This window comes from Cherax quadricarinatus, chromosome 53 (genome assembly GCF_038502225.1).
Source record: "Cherax quadricarinatus isolate ZL_2023a chromosome 53, ASM3850222v1, whole genome shotgun sequence".
Lineage (NCBI taxonomy): Eukaryota > Metazoa > Arthropoda > Malacostraca > Decapoda > Parastacidae > Cherax > Cherax quadricarinatus.
The window spans coordinates 6906233-6918732 of NC_091344.1; the positions used below are offsets into that span (position 1 = coordinate 6906233).

Genomic DNA, 12500 nt, shown 5'->3' on the forward strand with positions numbered 1-12500 from the left:
CTACATAAAAACGAACTAAGAGTCCACATAGCTACATAAAAACGAACTAAGAGTCCACATAGCTACATAAAAATGAACTAAGAGTCCACATAGCAAATTAAAAACGAACTAAGAGTCCACATAGCTACATAAAAGTGAACTAAGAGTCCACATAGCAAATTAAAAACGAACTAAGAGTCCACATAGCTACATAAAAATGAACTAAGAGTCCACATAGATACATAAAAATGAACTAAGAGTCCACATAGCTACATAAAAGTGAACTAAGAGTCCACATAGCTACATAAAAATGAACTAAGAGTCCAAATAGCTACATAAAAACGAACTAAGAGTCCACATAGCTACATAAAAGTGAACTAAGAGTCCACATAGCTACATAAAAATGAACTAAGAGTCCACATAGCTACACAAAAATGAACTAAGAATCCACATAGCTACATAAAAACGAACTAAGAGTCCACATAGCTACATAAAAACGAACTAAGAGTCCACATAGCTACATAAAAGTGAACTAAGAGTCCACATAGCTACATAAAAATGAACTAAGAGTCCACATAGCTACATAAAAACGAACTAAGAGTCCACATAGCTACATAAAAGTGAACTAAGAGTCCACATAGCTACATAAAAACGAACTAAAAGTCTACATAGCTACATAAAAATGAACTAAGAGTCCACGTAGCTACATAAAAACGAACTAAGAGTCCACATACCTATATAAAAACGAACTAAGAGTCCACATAGCTACATAAAAACGAACTAAGAGTCCACATAGCTACATAAAAATGACATAAGAGTCCACATAGCTACATAAAAACGAACTAAGAGTCCACATAGCTACATAACGAACTAAGAGTCCACATAGCTACATAAAAACGAACTAAGAGTCCACATAGCTACATAAAACGAACTAAGAGTCCACATAGCTACATAAAAATGAACTAAGAGTCCACATAGCTACATAAAAATGAACTAAGAGTCCACATAGCTACATAAAAACGAACTAAGAGTCCACATAGCTACATAAAAACAAACTAAGAGTCCACATAGCTACATAAAAGTGAACTAAGAATCCACATAGCTACATAAAAATGAGCTAAGAGTCCACATAGCTACATAAAACCGAACTAAGAGTCCACATAGCTACATAAAAGTGAACTAAGAGTCCACATAGCTACATAAAAATGAACTAAGAGTACACATAGCTACATAAAAGTGAACTAAGAGTCCACATAGCTACATAAAAGTGAACTAAGAGTCCACATAGCTACATAAAAATGAACTAAGAGTCCACATAGCTACATAAAAACGAACTAAGAGTCCACATAGCTACATAAAAGTGAACTAAGAGTCCACATAGCTGCATAAAAATTAACTAAGAGTCCACACAGCTACATAAAAATGAACTAAGAGTCCATATAGCTACATAAAAATGAACTAAGAGTCCACATAGATACATAACGAACCAAGAGTCCACATAGCTACATAAAAACGAACTAAGAGTCCACATAGCTACATAAAATGAACTAAGAGTCCATATAGCTACATAAAAACGAACTAAGAGTCCACATAGCTACATAAAAATGAACTAAGAGTCCACATAGCTACATAAAAACGAACTAAGAGTCCACATAGCTACATAAAAATGAACTAAGAGTCCACATAGCTACATAAAAACGAACTAAAAGTCTACATAGCTACATAAAAATGAACTAAGAGTCCACGTAGCTACATAAAAACGAACTAAGAGTCCACATACCTATATAAAAACGAACTAAGAGTCCACATAGCTACATAAAAACGAACTAAGAGTCCACATAGCTACATAAAAATGACATAAGAGTCCACATAGCTACATAAAAACGAACTAAGAGTCCACATAGCTACATAACGAACTAAGAGTCCACATAGCTACATAAAAACGAACTAAGAGTCCACATAGCTACATAAAACGAACTAAGAGTCCACATAGCTACATAAAAATGAACTAAGAGTCCACATAGCTACATAAAAATGAACTAAGAGTCCACATAGCTACATAAAAACGAACTAAGAGTCCACATAGCTACATAAAAACAAACTAAGAGTCCACATAGCTACATAAAAGTGAACTAAGAATCCACATAGCTACATAAAAATGAGCTAAGAGTCCACATAGCTACATAAAACCGAACTAAGAGTCCACATAGCTACATAAAAGTGAACTAAGAGTCCACATAGCTACATAAAAATGAACTAAGAGTACACATAGCTACATAAAAGTGAACTAAGAGTCCACATAGCTACATAAAAGTGAACTAAGAGTCCACATAGCTACATAAAAATGAACTAAGAGTCCACATAGCTACATAAAAACGAACTAAGAGTCCACATAGCTACATAAAAGTGAACTAAGAGTCCACATAGCTACATAAAAATTAACTAAGAGTCCACATAGCTACATAAAAATGAACTAAGAGTCCACATAGCTACATAAAAATGAACTAAGAGTCCACATAGATACATAACGAACCAAGAGTCCACATAGCTACATAAAAACGAACTAAGAGTCCACATAGCTACATAAAATGAACTAAGAGTCCATATAGCTACATAAAAACGAACTAAGAGTCCACATAGCTACAGAAAAATGAACTAAGAGTCCACATAGCTACATAAAAACGAACTATGAGTCTACATAGCTACATAAAAATGAACTAAGAGTCCACATAGCGACATAAAAATGAACTAAGAGTCCACATACCTACATAAAAACGAACTAAGAGTCCACATAGCTACATAAAAACGAACTAAGAGTCCACATAGCTACATAAAAATGAACTAAGAGTCCACATAGCTACATAAAAACGAACTAAGAGTCCACATAGCTACATAAAAGTGAACTAAGAGTCCACATAGCTACATAAAAATGAACTAAGAGTCCACATAGCTACATAAAACCGAACTAAGAGTCCACATGGCTACATAAAAGTGAACTAAGAGTCCACATAGCTACATAAAAATGAACTAAGAGTACACATAGCTACATAAAAGTGAACTAAGAGTCCACATTGCTACATAAAAGTGAACTAAGAGTTCACATAGCTACATAAAAATGAACTAAGAGTCCACATAGCTACATAAAAACGAACTAAGAGTTCACATAGCTACATAAAAGTGAACTAAGAGTCCACATAGCTACATAAAAATTAACTAAGAGTCCACATAGCTACATAAAAATGAACTAAGAGTCCACATAGCTACATAAAAATGAACTAAGAGTCCACATAGCTACATAAAAACGAACTAAGAGTCCACATAGCTACATAAAAACGAACTAAGAGTCCACATAGCTACATAAAATGAACTAAGAGTCCACATAGCTACATAAAAATGAACTAAGAGTCCACATAGCTACATAAAAACGAACTTGAGTCTACATAGCTACATAAAAATGAACTAAGAGTCCACATAGCTACATAAAAACGAACTAAGAGTCCACATACCTACATAAAAACGAACTAAGAGTCCACATAGCTACATAGAAACGATCTAAGAGTCCACATAGCTACATAAAAATGAACTAAGAGTCCACATAGCTACATAAAAGTGAACTAAGAGTCCACATAGCAAATTAAAAACGAACTAAGAGTCCACATAGCTACATAAAAATGAACTAAGAGTCCACATAGATACATAAAAATGAACTAAGAGTCCACATAGCTACATAAAAGTGAACTAAGAGTCCACATAGCTACATAAAAATGAACTAAGAGTCCAAATAGCTACATAAAAACGAACTAAGAGTCCACATAGCTACATAAAAGTGAACTAAGAGTCCACATAGCTACATAAAAATGAACTAAGAGTCAACATAGCTACACAAAAATGAACTAAGAATCCACATAGCTACATAAAAACGAACTAAGAGTCCACATAGCTACATAAAAACGAACTAAGAGTCCACATAGCTACATAAAAGTGAACTAAGAGTCCACATAGCTACATAAAAATGAACTAAGAGTCCACATAGCTACATAAAAACGAACTAAGAGTCCACATAGCTACATAAAAGTGAACTAAGAGTCCACATAGCTACATAAAAATGAACTAAGAGTCCACATAGCTACACAAAAATGAACTAAGAATCCACATAGCTACATAAAAACGAACTAAGAGTCCACATAGCTACATAAAAGTGAACTAAGAGTCCACATAGCTACATAAAAATGAACTAAGAGTCCACATAGCTACATAAAACCGAACTAAGAGTCCACATAGCTACATAAAAGTGAACTAAGGGTCCACATAGCTACATAAAAGTGAACTAAGAGTCCACATAGCTACATAAAAATGAACTAAGATTCCACATAGCTACATAAAAACGAACTAAGATTCCACATAGCTACATAAAAACGAACTAAGAGTCCACATAGCTACATAAAAGTGAACTAAGAGTCCACATAGCAACATAAAAACGAACTAAGAGTCCACATAGCTACATAAAAACGAACTAAGAGTCCACATACCTACATAAAATGAACTAGAGTCCACATAGCTACATAAAAACGAACTAAGAGTCCACATAGCTACATAAAAATTAACTAAGAGTCCACATAGTTACATAAAAACGAACTAAGAGTCTACATAGCTACATAAAAATGAACTAAGAGTCCACATAGCTACATAAAAATGAACTAAGAGTCCACATAGCTACATAAAAATGAACTAAGAGTCCACATACCTATATAAAAACGAACTAAGAGTCCACATAGCTACATAAAAACGAACTAAGAGTCCACATAGCTACATAAAAATGAACTAAGAGTCCACATAGCTACATAAAAACGAACTAAGAGTCCACATAGCTACATAAAAATGAACTAAGAGTCCACATAGCTACATAAAAACGAACTAAAAGTCTACATAGCTACATAAAAATGAACTAAGAGTCCACGTAGCTACATAAAAACGAACTAAGAGTCCACATACCTATATAAAAACGAACTAAGAGTCCACATAGCTACATAAAAACGAACTAAGAGTCCACATAGCTACATAAAAATGACATAAGAGTCCACATAGCTACATAAAAACGAACTAAGAGTCCACATAGCTACATAACGAACTAAGAGTCCACATAGCTACATAAAAACGAACTAAGAGTCCACATAGCTACATAAAACGAACTAAGAGTCCACATAGCTACATAAAAATGAACTAAGAGTCCACATAGCTACATAAAAATGAACTAAGAGTCCACATAGCTACATAAAAACGAACTAAGAGTCCACATAGCTACATAAAAACAAACTAAGAGTCCACATAGCTACATAAAAGTGAACTAAGAATCCACATAGCTACATAAAAATGAGCTAAGAGTCCACATAGCTACATAAAACCGAACTAAGAGTCCACATAGCTACATAAAAGTGAACTAAGAGTCCACATAGCTACATAAAAATGAACTAAGAGTACACATAGCTACATAAAAGTGAACTAAGAGTCCACATAGCTACATAAAAGTGAACTAAGAGTCCACATAGCTACATAAAAATGAACTAAGAGTCCACATAGCTACATAAAAACGAACTAAGAGTCCACATAGCTACATAAAAGTGAACTAAGAGTCCACATAGCTACATAAAAATTAACTAAGAGACCACATAGCTACATAAAAATGAACTAAGAGTCCACATAGCTACATAAAAATGAACTAAGAGTCCACATAGATACATAACGAACCAAGAGTCCACATAGCTACATAAAAACGAACTAAGAGTCCACATAGCTACATAAAATGAACTAAGAGTCCATATAGCTACATAAAAACGAACTAAGAGTCCACATAGCTACAGAAAAATGAACTAAGAGTCCACATAGCTACATAAAAACGAACTATGAGTCTACATAGCTACATAAAAATGAACTAAGAGTCCACATAGCGACATAAAAATGAACTAAGAGTCCACATACCTACATAAAAACGAACTAAGAGTCCACATAGCTACATAAAAACGAACTAAGAGTCCACATAGCTACATAAAAATGATCTAAGAGTCCACATAGCTACATAAAAACGAACTAAGAGTCCACATAGCTACATAAAAGTGAACTAAGAGTCCACATAGCTACATAAAAATGAACTAAGAGTCCACATAGCTACATAAAACCGAACTAAGAGTCCACATGGCTACATAAAAGTGAACTAAGAGTCCACATAGCTACATAAAAATGAACTAAGAGTACACATAGCTACATAAAAGTGAACTAAGAGTCCACATTGCTACATAAAAGTGAACTAAGAGTTCACATAGCTACATAAAAATGAACTAAGAGTCCACATAGCTACATAAAAACGAACTAAGAGTTCACATAGCTACATAAAAGTGAACTAAGAGTCCACATAGCTACATAAAAATTAACTAAGAGTCCACATAGCTACATAAAAATGAACTAAGAGTCCACATAGCTACATAAAAATGAACTAAGAGTCCACATAGCTACATAAAAACGAACTAAGAGTCCACATAGCTACATAAAAACGAACTAAGAGTCCACATAGCTACATAAAATGAACTAAGAGTCCACATAGCTACATAAAAACGAACTAAGAGTCCACATAGCTACATAAAAATGAACTAAGAGTCCACATAGCTACATAAAAACGAACTTGAGTCTACATAGCTACATAAAAATGAACTAAGAGTCCACATAGCTACATAAAAACGAACTAAGAGTCCACATACCTACATAAAAACGAACTAAGAGTCCACATAGCTACATAGAAACGATCTAAGAGTCCACATAGCTACATAAAAATGAACTAAGAGTCCACATAGCTACATAAAAACGAACTAAGAGTCCACATAGCTACATAAAAACGAACTAAGAGTCCACATAGCTACATAAAAACGAACTAAGAGTCCACATAGCTACATAAAAACGAACTAAGAGTTCACATAGCTACATAAAAATGAACTAAGAGTCCACATAGCTACATAATAATGAACTAAGAGTCCACATAGCTACATAAAAACGAACTAAGAGTCCACATAGCTACATAAAAACGAACTGAGAGTCCACATAGCTACATAAAAATGAACTAAGAGTCCACATAGCTACATAAAAACGAACTAAGAGTCCACATAGCTACATAAAAATGAACTAAGAGTCCACATACCTACATAAAACAAACTAAGAGTCCACATAGCTACATAAAAACGAACTAAGAGTCCACATAGCTGCATAAAAATGAACTAAGAGTCCACATACCTACATAAAAACGAACTAAGAGTCCAAATAGCTACATAAAAACGAACTAAGAGTCCACATAGCTACATAAAAGTGAACTAAGAGTCCACATAGCTACATAAAAATGAACTAAGAGTCCACATAGCTACACAAAAATGAACTAAGAATCCACATAGCTACATAAAAACGAACTAAGAGTCCACATAGCTACATAAAAGTGAACTAAGAGTCCACATAGCTACATAAAAATGAACTAAGAGTCCACATAGCTACATAAAACCGAACTAAGAGTCCACATAGCTACATAAAAGTGAACTAAGGGTCCACATAGCTACATAAAAGTGAACTAAGAGTCCACATAGCTACATAAAAATGAACTAAGATTCCACATAGCTACATAAAAACGAACTAAGATTCCACATAGCTACATAAAAACGAACTAAGAGTCCACATAGCTACATAAAAGTGAACTAAGAGTCCACATAGCAACATAAAAACGAACTAAGAGTCCACATAGCTACATAAAAACGAACTAAGAGTCCACATACCTACATAAAATGAACTAGAGTCCACATAGCTACATAAAAACGAACTAAGAGTCCACATAGCTACATAAAAATTAACTAAGAGTCCACATAGTTACATAAAAACGAACTAAGAGTCTACATAGCTACATAAAAATGAACTAAGAGTCCACATAGCTACATAAAAATGAACTAAGAGTCCACATAGCTACATAAAAATGAACTAAGAGTCCACATACCTATATAAAAACGAACTAAGAGTCCACATAGCTACATAAAAACGAACTAAGAGTCCACATAGCTACATAAAAATGAACTAAGAGTCCACATAGCTACATAAAAACGAACTAAGAGTCCACATAGCTACATAAAAATGAACTAAGAGTCCACATAGCTACATAAAAACGAACTAAAAGTCTACATAGCTACATAAAAATGAACTAAGAGTCCACGTAGCTACATAAAAACGAACTAAGAGTCCACATACCTATATAAAAACGAACTAAGAGTCCACATAGCTACATAAAAACGAACTAAGAGTCCACATAGCTACATAAAAATGACATAAGAGTCCACATAGCTACATAAAAACGAACTAAGAGTCCACATAGCTACATAACGAACTAAGAGTCCACATAGCTACATAAAAACGAACTAAGAGTCCACATAGCTACATAAAACGAACTAAGAGTCCACATAGCTACATAAAAATGAACTAAGAGTCCACATAGCTACATAAAAATGAACTAAGAGTCCACATAGCTACATAAAAACGAACTAAGAGTCCACATAGCTACATAAAAACAAACTAAGAGTCCACATAGCTACATAAAAGTGAACTAAGAATCCACATAGCTACATAAAAATGAGCTAAGAGTCCACATAGCTACATAAAACCGAACTAAGAGTCCACATAGCTACATAAAAGTGAACTAAGAGTCCACATAGCTACATAAAAATGAACTAAGAGTACACATAGCTACATAAAAGTGAACTAAGAGTCCACATAGCTACATAAAAGTGAACTAAGAGTCCACATAGCTACATAAAAATGAACTAAGAGTCCACATAGCTACATAAAAACGAACTAAGAGTCCACATAGCTACATAAAAGTGAACTAAGAGTCCACATAGCTACATAAAAATTAACTAAGAGACCACATAGCTACATAAAAATGAACTAAGAGTCCACATAGCTACATAAAAATGAACTAAGAGTCCACATAGATACATAACGAACCAAGAGTCCACATAGCTACATAAAAACGAACTAAGAGTCCACATAGCTACATAAAATGAACTAAGAGTCCATATAGCTACATAAAAACGAACTAAGAGTCCACATAGCTACAGAAAAATGAACTAAGAGTCCACATAGCTACATAAAAACGAACTATGAGTCTACATAGCTACATAAAAATGAACTAAGAGTCCACATAGCGACATAAAAATGAACTAAGAGTCCACATACCTACATAAAAACGAACTAAGAGTCCACATAGCTACATAAAAACGAACTAAGAGTCCACATAGCTACATAAAAATGATCTAAGAGTCCACATAGCTACATAAAAACGAACTAAGAGTCCACATAGCTACATAAAAGTGAACTAAGAGTCCACATAGCTACATAAAAATGAACTAAGAGTCCACATAGCTACATAAAACCGAACTAAGAGTCCACATGGCTACATAAAAGTGAACTAAGAGTCCACATAGCTACATAAAAATGAACTAAGAGTACACATAGCTACATAAAAGTGAACTAAGAGTCCACATTGCTACATAAAAGTGAACTAAGAGTTCACATAGCTACATAAAAATGAACTAAGAGTCCACATAGCTACATAAAAACGAACTAAGAGTTCACATAGCTACATAAAAGTGAACTAAGAGTCCACATAGCTACATAAAAATTAACTAAGAGTCCACATAGCTACATAAAAATGAACTAAGAGTCCACATAGCTACATAAAAATGAACTAAGAGTCCACATAGCTACATAAAAACGAACTAAGAGTCCACATAGCTACATAAAAACGAACTAAGAGTCCACATAGCTACATAAAATGAACTAAGAGTCCACATAGCTACATAAAAACGAACTAAGAGTCCACATAGCTACATAAAAATGAACTAAGAGTCCACATAGCTACATAAAAACGAACTTGAGTCTACATAGCTACATAAAAATGAACTAAGAGTCCACATAGCTACATAAAAACGAACTAAGAGTCCACATACCTACATAAAAACGAACTAAGAGTCCACATAGCTACATAGAAACGATCTAAGAGTCCACATAGCTACATAAAAATGAACTAAGAGTCCACATAGCTACATAAAAACGAACTAAGAGTCCACATAGCTACATAAAAACGAACTAAGAGTCCACATAGCTACATAAAAACGAACTAAGAGTCCACATAGCTACATAAAAACGAACTAAGAGTTCACATAGCTACATAAAAATGAACTAAGAGTCCACATAGCTACATAAAAATGAACTAAGAGTCCACATAGCTACATAAAAACGAACTAAGAGTCCACATAGCTACATAAAAACGAACTGAGAGTCCACATAGCTACATAAAAATGAACTAAGAGTCCACATAGCTACATAAAAACGAACTAAGAGTCCACATAGCTACATAAAAATGAACTAAGAGTCCACATACCTACATAAAACAAACTAAGAGTCCACATAGCTACATAAAAACGAACTAAGAGTCCACATAGCTGCATAAAAATGAACTAAGAGTCCACATACCTACATAAAAACGAACTAAGAGTCCAAATAGCTACATAAAAACGAACTAAGAGTCCACATAGCTGCATAAAAATGAACTAAGAGTCCACATACCTACATAAAAACGAACTAAGAGTCCACATAGCTACATAAAAATGAACTAAGAGTCCACATACCTACATAAAAACGAACTAAGAGTCCACATAGCTGCATAAAAATGAACTAAGAGTCCACATACCTGCATAAAAACGAACTAAGAGTCCACATAGCTACATAAAAATGAACTAAGAGTCCACATACCTACATAAAAACGAACTAAGAGTCCACATAGCTACATAAAAACGAACTAAGAGTCCACATAGCTACATAAAAACGAACTAAGAGTCCACATAGCTACATAAAAATGATCTAAGAGTCCACATAGCTACATAAAAACGAACTAAGAGTCCACATAGCTACATAAAAGTGAACTAAGAGTCCACATAGCTACATAAAAATGAACTAAGAGTCCACATAGCTACATAAAACCGAACTAAGAGTCCACATGGCTACATAAAAGTGAACTAAGAGTCCACATAGCTACATAAAAATGAACTAAGAGTACACATAGCTACATAAAAGTGAACTAAGAGTCCACATTGCTACATAAAAGTGAACTAAGAGTTCACATAGCTACATAAAAATGAACTAAGAGTCCACATAGCTACATAAAAACGAACTAAGAGTTCACATAGCTACATAAAAGTGAACTAAGAGTCCACATAGCTACATAAAAATTAACTAAGAGTCCACATAGCTACATAAAAATGAACTAAGAGTCCACATAGCTACATAAAAATGAACTAAGAGTCCACATAGCTACATAAAAACGAACTAAGAGTCCACATAGCTACATAAAAACGAACTAAGAGTCCACATAGCTACATAAAATGAACTAAGAGTCCACATAGCTACATAAAAACGAACTAAGAGTCCACATAGCTACATAAAAATGAACTAAGAGTCCACATAGCTACATAAAAACGAACTTGAGTCTACATAGCTACATAAAAATGAACTAAGAGTCCACATAGCTACATAAAAACGAACTAAGAGTCCACATACCTACATAAAAACGAACTAAGAGTCCACATAGCTACATAGAAACGATCTAAGAGTCCACATAGCTACATAAAAATGAACTAAGAGTCCACATAGCTACATAAAAACGAACTAAGAGTCCACATAGCTACATAAAAACGAACTAAGAGTCCACATAGCTACATAAAAACGAACTAAGAGTCCACATAGCTACATAAAAACGAACTAAGAGTTCACATAGCTACATAAAAATGAACTAAGAGTCCACATAGCTACATAAAAATGAACTAAGAGTCCACATAGCTACATAAAAACGAACTAAGAGTCCACATAGCTACATAAAAACGAACTGAGAGTCCACATAGCTACATAAAAATGAACTAAGAGTCCACATAGCTACATAAAAACGAACTAAGAGTCCACATAGCTACATAAAAATGAACTAAGAGTCCACATACCTACATAAAACAAACTAAGAGTCCACATAGCTACATAAAAACGAACTAAGAGTCCACATAGCTGCATAAAAATGAACTAAGAGTCCACATACCTACATAAAAACGAACTAAGAGTCCAAATAGCTACATAAAAACGAACTAAGAGTCCACATAGCTACATAAAAGTGAACTAAGAGTCCACATAGCTACATAAAAATGAACTAAGAGTCCACATAGCTACACAAAAATGAACTAAGAATCCACATAGCTACATAAAAACGAACTAAGAGTCCACATAGCTACATAAAAGTGAACTAAGAGTCCACATAGCTACATAAAAATGAACTAAGAGTCCACATAGCTACATAAAACCGAACTAAGAGTCCACATAGCTACATAAAAGTGAACTAAGGGTCCACATAGCTACATAAAAGTGAACTAAGAGTCCACATAGCTACATAAAAATGAACTAAGATT

The 12500-nt window shown here is 34.0% G+C and overlaps 1 protein-coding gene across 3 annotated transcripts in view; it reads right to left on the reverse strand.

The window, feature by feature from the left end:
- The window catches only part of LOC128692405 (chitinase-3-like protein 1), an 81272-nt gene that overhangs the window by 45074 nt on the left and 23698 nt on the right, over positions 1-12500 (reverse strand). The gene's annotated exons all lie outside the window — the stretch shown is intronic.